Source organism: Pinus tabuliformis, chromosome 1_1 (assembly GCF_031772625.1).
Source record: "Pinus tabuliformis cultivar Carrire ecotype Pingquan chromosome 1_1, CPIR1, whole genome shotgun sequence".
NCBI lineage: Eukaryota > Viridiplantae > Streptophyta > Pinopsida > Pinales > Pinaceae > Pinus > Pinus tabuliformis.
The window spans coordinates 887,929,747-887,942,696 of record NC_142297.1 but is presented as its reverse complement, the minus strand read 5'-3'; positions in this window follow the sequence as shown (position 1 = coordinate 887,942,696).

Here is a 12,950-nt window from a genome sequence, read left to right as displayed (position 1 = left end):
TCAAATTTTGAGTGGGACCACCCCTCAGGACCTACCCAGATGTTACAAATTGTCTTTTACTACCCAGGGTTGTCCTTCTACTTTTTGGGTGACCATCTTGGCTTGGTAATTAACTCAGGTTTTAATTGATAATTATATCTGATATAATGCCAACAAAATTGTCATTTACTTAATATCAATTACGTTACTATACAACTAAAAACTATTATAAATAAAAGAAAGAGAATACACCTTAGATAATAGATCAGAGAACTTATCTTTCCTTAACAGTTTGGTCCATAAAATCTCTAGGAAAGGAAGTGCTCCATCCAACCAATGAGTACTGTGCCTGTACAACAGAACCCCCCCGAACCAGTTTCTTCCCATAACAACTACTTGATAGAGACCCATTCAGGTTATTTTAGGGCATCAAGAGTCTTTGAGTCTAGCCCAAGAACTGAAACTTACAAGTATGTTTTAAGAGTCCCACTATCCACCCACTAGCTCAAGGATACTCAAACTAGCAGTGTCCTACCAACCTTCAACATCGTCCTGTTTCAGTTTTTAAATCTTGAAGTTGCAACCCCTCTCTTGGACCTCCTTCAACTAGGTACCAAGTCTTTGCAATTACCTTAGATTTATAACACCCTTACCCTCTTAGCTCCCTTTACCCAAATTAGATTATTTATCTCTAGGGAGAGGAATAATTGTCTTAACTGTTTGGTAAATGAAAACTCTCTCTTAGCATTTTTCTCATAATTTTATGGATGTCCATAGATTTTATTACTTATAAAAATAAATTCATTTACATAAAATACATTTATGTTTTCCCATCCACCTAGGCCTTTACCTGGCATACTAGTTTTACCAAGTCTTTTGCTATAAAACAAAAACATTTACAACTTTTTACTGAGGGGTGTTACGTTTCCCCTCCCTTGATTGAAACAATGTTCTCAGTGTTCTTATCCCTAAACATAGGCTGGAATATGCCTTGCGCATATAATCTTTATCTTCCAAGTAGCCCCTCTCAGCTGAAGTGCTTCCACTACACTTACCTAGGTGATTTCTCATCTCTGCAGCATGATTTCTTTTGTCCAAGAAAGAGGTCCAATCAAGAACTTCTCATATGATTCGACCTACATTTTCCATCATCAAGGCTATAGTCAGTTCCATCAATTATTATTTACGAAAAATTTATACATATATAATCATCTCAAATGTTACAACAATCATCAATTGTTACTTATGTATTAATAAGATCTTCAACACACTTCGCTGATCTACAAGGTTAGAAACCTGCACTTAATAAGAGGCATCATTATAACTCATCGGCAATAGTCTTAATCCCTTTTACTTATCTAGTGGTTGTGTTAACTACCAAGGACTTCATCACGTGTTTCTATGATAATTTTCATCTCACAGACAGTTTACATGGTGATAATATCGCAAAATACTTTTATTATTATTATTATTTTAAATTGTTTTTGGAAACGATGGATTGTAGTTAGGGAGTTATTGTACTAGGTAGCACCGTTGTTCTTATGCTTCCATTAAGGTTTGAGACATCTTCATTCTCTTCATTTTGTCTACTTATTCAAGTAGCTCTGTTTTTTCCTTCATAGATTGCATAATGTCTTCTTCCATCACAATAGCAAGAGTCAACACATTTTTTTTCCAATATTAATTCTTTTGTTTGTAGGTGTATGTTGCATTACAGGTGACAGATAAAACTTGTACACAATTTTCTTCTATGTGTGGTTATGAAATTTCTCTCTTTCACATCCACACTCCATAGTTAGTATATTTTCAGTTCTTGACACATCCTTTACTCCATCCCATCAGCATGTTAATTTAATACATTTAACCTATAGGGTTCTGGGGATTGATGGAAAGGAAAAGAAACAATAGTCTTAGTCATGTTGGTTATTATTATTATTATTATTATGTTTCAATCTTGAGGAAGAGTCTATACTTTGTCCCCATTATGGATTGCAACACATGTTCTTTAGATACTCTCATTGTCCAAAATGTCTCAACAACACGTCGTCAAGATTCTAGGAGAACCGCTACATCCCACCATTTTCCACAGCACAAATACCTCTTTGTTCAGGTGGACCTGATTTTGTCCACATTATTTATTTTCCAGTTTTAATCATAATTTTATAATTAAATTATATATATGTATATTTCCATTCCTTTTCTTTTCTTTTTCAATATCATCAAGATTTAAACGAACATGGTAATATTAATGGAGTCACCAAATTTCGCAATAGTACTTTGCTAACTTGCCTCATTTATGAATTTCTATTACTCCTCATCTTAGTTTTTATGTCCTTTTATTTGACAATTATTAATTAAGATGTTTTGGAAATCCCTTTCCCTTCAATACTTTATCTTTGTGTTGTTATCTTGATATGGTAATTTGTAATCAAAATTCCACTTGAGTCAATCACTTGACCAGAATTTGTTTGTGTTCACTGAATTCATGTTTTGGGTAATTATGCTGATAATGTTAATTGGTAGAGTGCTATCCACCCCCACCCCGCTCCTTTTACAATCACTGTTTCCATATTCCTTCATTATCTTACTCAATTGTCTGTTCATTTCTAACCATTTCTCCTACACCTTGTAATGCACCTCACATATATATTATATGTCATCCTTTTCATCTTTACGATGTTGGCTAAAATTTTAAGGTAAAGGTCTCAAACTAGAAAGACTTGATTAAAAGTTCCCACCATGATTTACAATTGTATCCTTTGGTTTTAGAGTTCCCATCAAATTTACCATGATTTTATTGCTATTCTTTATTATATGAACCTATCTCAAATCTTTTAGATATCATAATCATTTCAACTAATCAAAATTTTATTATTATTATTTTCAATCACACTTAGCCTTTTCCAGTGTAGGATGGTTATAGTATAGATCATTTAATGAGTCATTCCAAAAGTAGTACTATGATTTTTCAATTCACATAATGTTTGATCCTTCTGCCCACGAAAGGGTGGGAATTTGTAAAGCTATATGATTTTCCTTTCTATGTTTTAGAGCCATTATATTCCTAGTAATTTTCATGTTTTGACTCTTATCTTACTTATTTGTACTTACAAATTTTTGATATACTACAGATATATTTTCTAAATAACAATAGCACTATTATGATATGCTTTCATGTCTATTTGGTATTGGGGGATAACTCAGATACATTAATCATGCTCCTTCCAACTTAAAGGTTCGAACATATTATTACTTATTACTTTTGAGACTAATTTCCTTCCATCATATCTGTCACAACTTAGCTCTATTTTGTTGGTTCTTGAGCAGGTATCTTACCCAACAACTCTACTATTGATCACAACCACTTAACTACTACAATCCTTAATTCCAATGGTTTGTGTTAGCTGTCTATTATAGTAACCATTCTCTTTGTGACCCCTTCTTTTAAAAGACTTTTTAGTAAAAGAACCTTTATGAGTTTGAACTTTATTTCCTATTAATCATGAAATTTGTACCAACAAGTATGATTGCATTGGATATACTTATACCTAAGCTATATGATTGACACATATATGTATTTTTTTTTAATATTATTATTGGAAACCTATGTCATATCAATTAAAGGAATTCCACCATTCCCACCAGTGACCCACCATGGAATACATTTATTTTGTTATTATGAGCATCTCATGTCCCCTTTCAACTTCGAAAAGAGTTATCCTTGTGTATGCTTAGTCGGCTTCCTTAGAGATATTTGTATATCCTACATTTTCTTTATATATAACAACAATTCCTAATTTTCCTTTCATTCAATACTTTATGTACAAGTTTCCATACAGATAATACAAACATTCTTTTGTGACTATGCTTATTAGTTCTCTTTGTAAGAAAAAATAATAAGCAAATGATCCTTACTATTTGACACTGTAATTTCCCTTCATGTTAAATTTAGAACAATTATATGACTATCGGTGCAATATATTAGATATAACATATCAATGTTCTTACTTGATGTCAGTAGTCTTTTTAACTTCTTTTATCCTTGTCTCCTTTCTTGATCAAAACCTTCATAATTATTGTTCTTTACAAATGTCACTATTATAAGCTACGTATTGAAACAAGAAAAGAATTTCACCACCCTTATTCTTTTCACCACCCTTATTAGGAAATTGTATTATAGATAACACCAAACTTTTCTGAATGATCTTACAAAAAATACCCATCCTTCTTTTAGACGTGTCCATACTTAGTTTATCCATACTCATCTTCTGATTTGTTGGTGAATAAGTTTCCTCCTCGTTTCAGTTTCATGGTAATTTTGTTATCCAAATTAGTTACAGATAAAAAATTTAACTCAAGTAATGGAACTACTTGCACAAAAATTTTCTCTCCGTTTTCCCTTAATCAGACCACAATGTTAAACCCTTAAACTTTGATACCATTTGTAACATCCACCTATAAGAATATACAACCATAAATTTTTTTTACTTTATATTAAAAACTTACAATAGTGTTCCTTTTACTGTATTTATTACATCACCATGGTAATAATTAAAGCATTGTTATTAGTTGTATAGGTGTCGAGTATGATCCGTATGGGTACATAATTCACTCGCCTATATTACATTGTATTTAGTTAATGTTAAATTGAATGGGCCCCTCACCTTATGACATGAATATGCATTTCCGAGGCTCGAGTTCATTGGATAACTGATGCATATCAAAGAAGGGTAACCTACATTTGTCTTGATCAATAATTCTAGATAGTTCCAAGTAAATTGACCGACACCTAGATTCCAATACGATCATACTCACCCCTTTTAGATCGACGGTTGAGAATTATGGTTTTAGGGTTGGCCAACCGGGATGTGGGGTTGGCAGTTATTAGCATAGCCACCTGTTATTCTGCCTCGTAGTCTAATTTTTCACCTTGCCCTTTTCTGGGCATGGCTCTGCAACCCTATATCGAAACGGTAGCTCATACTAAATACTCCACCTGGATATATGAATTTCTAAACAACTTGTTCCAATGCAATTGGTACTAAAACTAATACACTGCATTTCTTAGCAATCCAAGACCTTAAATGCTTCGGGTTAGCTTATTCAACAGTGATAAATCTCATTGTTCTTCTTCTAAGATGGTTGATTCTTACTTTCAGCTCAGTAAAGGAACTTTCATAGGCATAAGTTTATATGTATATGTGTGTGTAAACACACACATATATACATATTCATATTCATATTAATATGCATATACATATATTCTCTCCGCCACTCACCATACATTATTTTTTCATAAAGTTCCAACTCTTCTTCCACGATGGAGTCCAATGTTTACCTTCCTTAGTGGCTGCGCCTTGCTGCTTTCCTTGCATGAAATCAACAGATCAAGATTCACTTCGACTGTAGCTAATTCATGTAATTCAGTTTTTTATCAAACTTGAATTATTTCCTCGATATCTTCGATAATATGCCTCATTGGTGCTTTAACAAGAATCCGTGAAGGTTATTTTTCTTTTGTACCCAATATCAGTTCGGACGTAAGAGGTATCCCAACCCCAACTTTTATTATTGTTCATTTTCACTTATATTAATACAAAATTTAACAATTCAATAGTGCTTTGGACAACTATGACTCCTATTCGGTTTTGCAAGATTTCCATGCAGTCTTGCAAGAATTTGTTCTAGGTTTTTCTTTCTTATCTTATTTTTCCTTGTCCACAAGTACATCATTGACTCAAATGAAATACCTTATTCGAAGGGTTCCATTTCCTTGTAATTCGTAAACATTCCAGTGGCCAGTTCCACGACCTAAGGTTTCAATCTATGAATTTTTTGTTACCATATATAATACAGGGGTATTCTACCCCGACTGGGCATCATTTAACAAAGATTTTAATACTTAATTAAAATTCCTTTTTGGCTTTCCGTGGACATAGCTTACATATAAATTTATGTACATATGTATTTATGTTTTATGGGGATGTCATCTTGGCTCATTTGTAATTAGAAATTTCCATTTTTAGTTAATTATGATTGTGGTGTCTGTTCGGATGTTCGCTGGAACTTATCTTGGAGTTTTGTTAAATTCCAAAGGAAAGAAACCCCTATTTGGTTATGGATACTATCATGTTAATTATTGCATTTGTCAATAGTTTTAGGCCATGTTCTTTGCTTCTCCACTATTCCTTGCAAAAGCGTATACTTTTATGATATGTATATGTTATTTTGTAAATAAGAAAAGGCTTAAGCCATAGTATTGTTGTTTCTCTATCGTCATATCATAATTACATATTTTAGCACACAACAAATTATGATGCTGAAGTTTTTATGTGATTAATAGAATTATTATGACAACAAGGTATCTAAAGTTTTTAAGGAAAATCAAGTTCATTTTATTTTGGTATCTTTCTTACACAGTTCCTATACTAGTCTGAATGTTTTTCCATCGTTCAACAAGTTTCGTAACCACTACTTATCCTGAAGGTTTTCTAACAATCGCATGTTACAATTATCGAAAAAAGTTCATAACCATCCTAATTATCTCAATAATTGTAATTGACAACTCATTACTACCATAGATTTTTTTCCTATTCATGAATTGAGTTATGGTACCACTTTTATAGCCTGAAGATCTCTTATTTTTCGAATTCTGAGTTGTACCGCCCCTAGGGACTTTCCCAAATGTTACAAATTGTCTTTTATTACCGAGGACTATTCTCCTAGTTGCTGGGTCATTAGCTTGGCTTGGTAATTAACCTCGGTTTTAATTGATAATTATATATAATATAATGGCAACAAAACCCTCATTTGCTTAATATAAATTACGTTATGATATAACTAGAAACCATTTATGAATAAAAGAAAGGCAATACATCATAGATAATAGATCAGAGCACTTAGCTTTCTTTAACAGTTTGGTTCAACCATAAAATATTGAGGAAAGGAAGTGCTCCACCCAACTAATGAGTATTGTGTCTGTACACCAGAACTCCCCCAAGCTAGTTTCTTCCTAGAAAAGTTACATGATAGAGACCCAATTAGGATTGTTCAGGGCATCAAGACTCTTCCAGTCCAGCCCAAGAACTCAAACTTACAAGTCTGTCTTAAGGGTCCCATTGGCCACGGACCAGCTCAAGGATACCCCAACTAGCAGCGTCCTGCCAACCTTCAACAACGTTTTGTTTCAGGTTTTAAAGCTTGAAGCTGCAACTCCTTTCTTGGACCTCCTTCAAACAGGTACCAAGTCTACAAGGTTGCCTTAGGTTTTTTTCCCTCTCATCCTCTTGGCTCTCTTGCCCCAAATGAGATTATTTATCTCTAGGGAGAGGAATAACTCTCTTAACTGTTTAGAAAATGAAAACTCCCTCTTAGCACTTTTCCCATAATGTTATTGTTGTCCGTAGTTTGTATTATTTATAAAAATAAATTCATTTACATAAAATACATTTATGTTTTCCCATCCACCTAGACCTTTACTTGGCCCACCAGTTTTACCAAGTCTTTTGCGGTAAAACAAAAACGTTTACAGCCTTTTACCGAGGGGTGTTACACGCCAGCTCCACCAAGACCTAGATGGATTTTATGTAAGTCAATTGCAAGAGATAGACTTATCCTCATAGTGTAAAGGTAAATTTTGGGATAAGATCTTATCAAACACATATCAAAAAACCAAATTAGGAGAAACAAATAATATCATACTTGTCTATGAGTTCCCTACAAAGGAATGAACAAGCACTTTTGTCAAGTTTCTTGTTGGAAGACGTCCCCTCAACGACAATAGGAAGACCGTAAACCATCCAAACAGTGAAGATAGAAATGTATTTCATCTTAAACATTGTTATTTCTTTGCCCGTACACACATGAATTCCACCATAGAAGACTCAAAACTTAACAAACACTTCAGGGATGAAATGCATTTCCTATTACAATAAGCTAGTAATGGTGACTTATTCATGACCTTTACATAACAATGCTCTTTTTCAACCCATCCACATAGACACAAAAACAAACTTCTAACAAAACACTCAATCATGTATACTTTTACATATCATAATATATAAGTATGGAAGTTACATCCCACACACTCTTGTCTTCCTACGCCTTCCCATTTGGGAGTTACAATTTCTCTTTCTATTTATATATGTTTAATTTTTTATTATTTAGATTCTATTTTTTAATGCTATATACAATAGATAACTTAATATTCTAAGTCGAAAAAATATTTATTGCATTTCAAGAAAATTTACATAAAAAAATCTCTAAATATATCTAGACCAATCCCAATCCTCACAATCATATAAAATAACAAGTGAAAAGAGTCTTTAACGGAATTTTTTTGTTACTCCATATCAAAAATTGATAAACTTACAAATATTTTCAAACCCACTCTAAGATTTCCAAGCTCCAATATCCATAAATAGAATCACACATCCCCGCCTTCTAAGTTGTAGAATGCCCTCTCCACACAACAAGAAATTTAATTGACAAGCAGTAAAGAGGTTCTCGAAAGGAGGTTGAGTGGGTTCCATTTCAAAGTGGAGCGAAGCCACCGCCTGCATCGTGTCGTTCTCATGAATCATACAGATTCCATGCATCCCCGCCAACCAATACCGATGGACGACGAGTAATATTTCCTCAGCGCCATCTTTTGCTCATCTTTGCGAGAGCCAGACACGTATAAGATCATGCGGTAAGTGGGTGAAAAGGCTACACAAGCTTTTAATCTCATTTTTAGCCTGTGTTATGCTTTTGGGCTGGTTTTTCGCTTTTCACTCTTGTTGTTTGCTCATGGTCTGAACTGTGAGCCCAGTAATTCTCGCCACCTTTTCCTTGCGATAGCCAGCCGTTAATCCTGCTATCTTTCCCCTCCTCCTGCAATATTGGTTCCTCGGCATTCGCTGTGCCTTTCTTCCCCAGTGATATCCTTACAGATCTCCTCCACATCCTGACCAGAAAGTTTCTATTATCCTTTGTTTGGCTAGTTGGATGATGGAAGTATGGTTTTCATGGAGTGAACGTGCTGGGCGCTTTGGCTTCGACTCCAGGTGTTGGGTCCCTATAATACTAGTGATTACCCCATTACTATTGTAGTTATATCCCTTATTTATATTGTTGTGCCCCTATTACCCCCATATTTTTATTTCTGTGCCCCATAGAATCCCTCTATTGTTATTTTTGTGGCTTTATATTATTATTGTTAGGTCGGCTGGATTATATTGTGACTCTTTAGACTCTTATATATAGAAAGGAGGTTTTGTCATTTGAATCATCCAAGAATTGTTCATTTATGTAATGTAAAGGAGGTTGCCCCCTCGAAGAGGTTGAATTCTAAGGCGTTGATCTACCTTTTCTATCTTTTCTTGAGTTGGTTTCATAACATTTGGTATCAGAGCTTTGGATTCTAGGGTTTTGCTGCTCCAAATAGGTCATCGTGGAATTTTCGCTATAACTTTTTTCCTGTGATGTTTCAGAAGTCGCAAAAAAACCCATTTGAGAAGAAATCACGATGAACCTTGGGTCCGAATTTCAAAGGTTTTCGCGTGATATTTTCGGAGATATGATCTGAGGAACTTGGTCTTTTGTAGACTCCTGAATTACATTCAAAACAGGTGACCTGGGGAAAATCGTCATAACTTTCTCTCTGAGGATCAGATTGAAATTTCGTAAGAAGGTACAGAAAGAGGACGGACTGTAGTTTCTTGTATGCATTTTTCAGATCCATAGGTCGAAACAATGACTCGTGGCATGTCGTACAAGTTTGCTCTACTGAACTAGTCTATAGGCAAGTCACTGTGGGAGATTTCGCATAACTCTTCCTTGGAGAAACAAATTTGAGTCAGACTTATGGCATTGGAAAGAGGACTCAGAAGGCTACTACAGGTCAAAATTTCAGAACTGAATGATCCGAAATTGTAGAGATACATCAGATTCAATATCAGGCTTCTACAAAGTGAAAAAAGGTGTGTAGTTTTTTTTTTTAAATTTTTGCATAAGCCTGGTTTGAAGGAATTCAAAGGGCATAGTAAAGCATTATTATCGGTAACTGATGCCCCGAGGAAAGAAAATGCAAACACCTAGTAAGGAACCTGAAAGCTCTAGCATGACTCATGAAGAAGAGGAAGAAATGCTACATGATATATCAAAATTACAAGAACAAGTGCAACAAATGTCAAGCTCACAAAAGCTAACAGAGGCTAAGATAAATGGCGTGGAATCTAAGATAAAGGGCATGGAACCTAAGATGGATGATTCGAACACAAATTTGAACAGAGACATGGAAGATTTGAAGACAGACATGGACGAATTGAAGATAAATATGAATAAGTTGCTACAAGAAATGGGCACTAAGGATGAAAGGGTACTAAAGGAAACTCATGATGAGAATAAAAGAAATGTTAATCATGATTCCATAGATGCTAATGTTGGATCAAAGACTCACCATATTGCAAAAATCGATATGAGGAAGTTTGATGGAAAGGATCCTGCCACATGGATATTACAGATGGAGCAATTCTTCGATCTCAATAATGTGCAAAACACACAAAAGGTACGTATGGCAACTATATATTTGGAACCAAATCAGTTTGTATGGTATCAATGGCTTTGCTCTCATAAACAATTTATCACTTGGGCAATTTTTACGAAAGAATTGATAGCACATTATGAGGATACAAAAAGCAACACTTTTTTTAGCCAATTGATAAGTCTCAAACAAAAGGGTTCAGTAATGGAGCACATTGAGGAGTTCCAAAAATTGAACATAAGGGTAAAAGATATTCCAGAGGAGCATAGGATTGATGTGTTCATAGGGTCTTTAAAGGATAATATCCAACATGATGTTCGCCTTTGGGAACCTGATTCATTAGAGAAGGCATTCAGGTTAGCAAGAAAAATGGAAAGCAAAATTATGGCAACCAGGAAGCATACCACTCACAACTATAAAGATGGAAGTGTTGTTGCCCCTAGTCTTCCACAACCTATAAGGTTGACACCACAACAATTGGAAGAAAAAAGAGCAAAAGGGCTTTGTTACAGTTGTGATAGCAAATACACTAAAGGTCATAAGTGTGCTGAGAAGAAATTATTCTACATAGATTGTGAAGAGGAAGAAGAAAAGGAGCAAGAAAGGTCAAAAGAAGAGGATATGCTCCAGGAACAAAGCCTAGATGAAGAACAATTAAATCCGACCATATCTTGTAATGCATTGGCGGGAATTACCACTCCTCAAACCATAAAGATAGAAGGACAAATCAAGAAGAAAAAGGTAATAGTGTTGATTGATTCAGGAAGCACCCACAATTTTATTCATTGTAGGGTAGAAAAAGAATTGAATTGCTTCCTATATCCAGCACCAGAGTGTCAAGTGATGATTGCAAATGGAGGAACAATAAATTTCTCTGGAAGGTGCCATAATATCAAGCTATCCATGGGAGAATATGTATTGACTAGCCCAATGCTTTCCATTCCAATGGGAGGTGCTGATGTTGTACTAGGAGTCCAATGGCTACAATCCTTGGGTACAATAGCTTTTAATTTTCAAGAACTTTTCATCAAATTTTCTACGGAAGGAAAGGAAGTTGAATTAAGGGGTATTGCAGGGAAACCAGGAAAGATAATCAGCTCTAATGGTATGACAAAGCTTTTAAAAAAGGAGAAAAGAGGTGTAATTGCACAATTATGTTCGCTAGATGTTTCCACATCGGAAACATCTATTTCTCCAGATCTCCAAAAATTCATGGACAATCATTCCAGGGTATTTGAGACTCCCAAAGGTCTCCCACCTATGCGTGATCATGATCATGCTATTCATCTGATTCCAGGAAGTGTTCCTCCAAACATCAGGCCGTACAGATATCCCTATGTCCAAAAAAGTGAAATTGAATGTATGGTTGCAGAAATGCTAGAGGCTGGTATAATTCAACCGAGTCAAAGTTCTTTCTCTGCTCCAGTAGTATTGGTGCACAAGAAGGATGGATCATGGCGCATGTGTCCAGATTATAGGGAGCTCAACAAGCTCACTATTAAAGATAAGTTCCCCATTCCTGTCATTGATGAATTACTGGATGAATTGCATGGATCAATTTACTTCACCAAGTTGGATCTTCATTCGGGATATCATCAAATCAGAATGAAGATTGAAGACATTTCGAAAACAGCATTTAGAACTCATGAGGGTCATTATGAAATTTTGGTCATGCCTTTTGGCCTTACCAATGCACCTTCAACATTTCAAGGTTTGATGAATTCAATTTTCAAACCATTCCTTAGAAAATTTGTGTTAGTATTTTTTGATGATATACTAATCTACAGTGAGTCTTGGAAGGATCATGTTGAACATGTTGACAGGGTGCTACAACTATTGGAGGAGAAACAATTATATGCAAAAAGATCCAAATGTTTCTTTGGAGTCCAGGAGGTGGAATATTTGGGTCATATTGTATCTCATGAAGGAGTTAAGGTAGACCCTAGCAAAATTAAAGCCATTAAGGAATGGAAAATCCCCACATCCATAAAGCATCTGCGAGGATTTCTTGGGTTGACAGGGTATTATCGCAAGTTTGTTAAGAATTATGGGAGAATAGCAGCACCTCTAACAACATTATTGAAGAAAGATGCATTTTCATGGACTCCGGAAGCAAAAAAGGCCTTTGAACATCTTAAAGAGGCAATGTGCCAAGCACTGGTCTTAGCTACACCGGACTTCACAAAAACCTTTATTGTGGAATGTGATGCTTCAAGAAATGGAATTGGTGCTGTTCTAATGCAAGATGAAAGACCCATTGCTTTTGAAAGTCGTCCAATCAAGGGAAAGTTTTTAAGCAAAGCTATTTATGAGAAGGAAATGTTGGCAATACTCCATGCACTTAAGAAATGGCAACCCTACCTAATGGGAAGACACTTCAAGGTAAAAATGGATCATGATAGCCTTAAATACTTTTTAGAACAAAGATTATCCTCTGAAGAGCAAC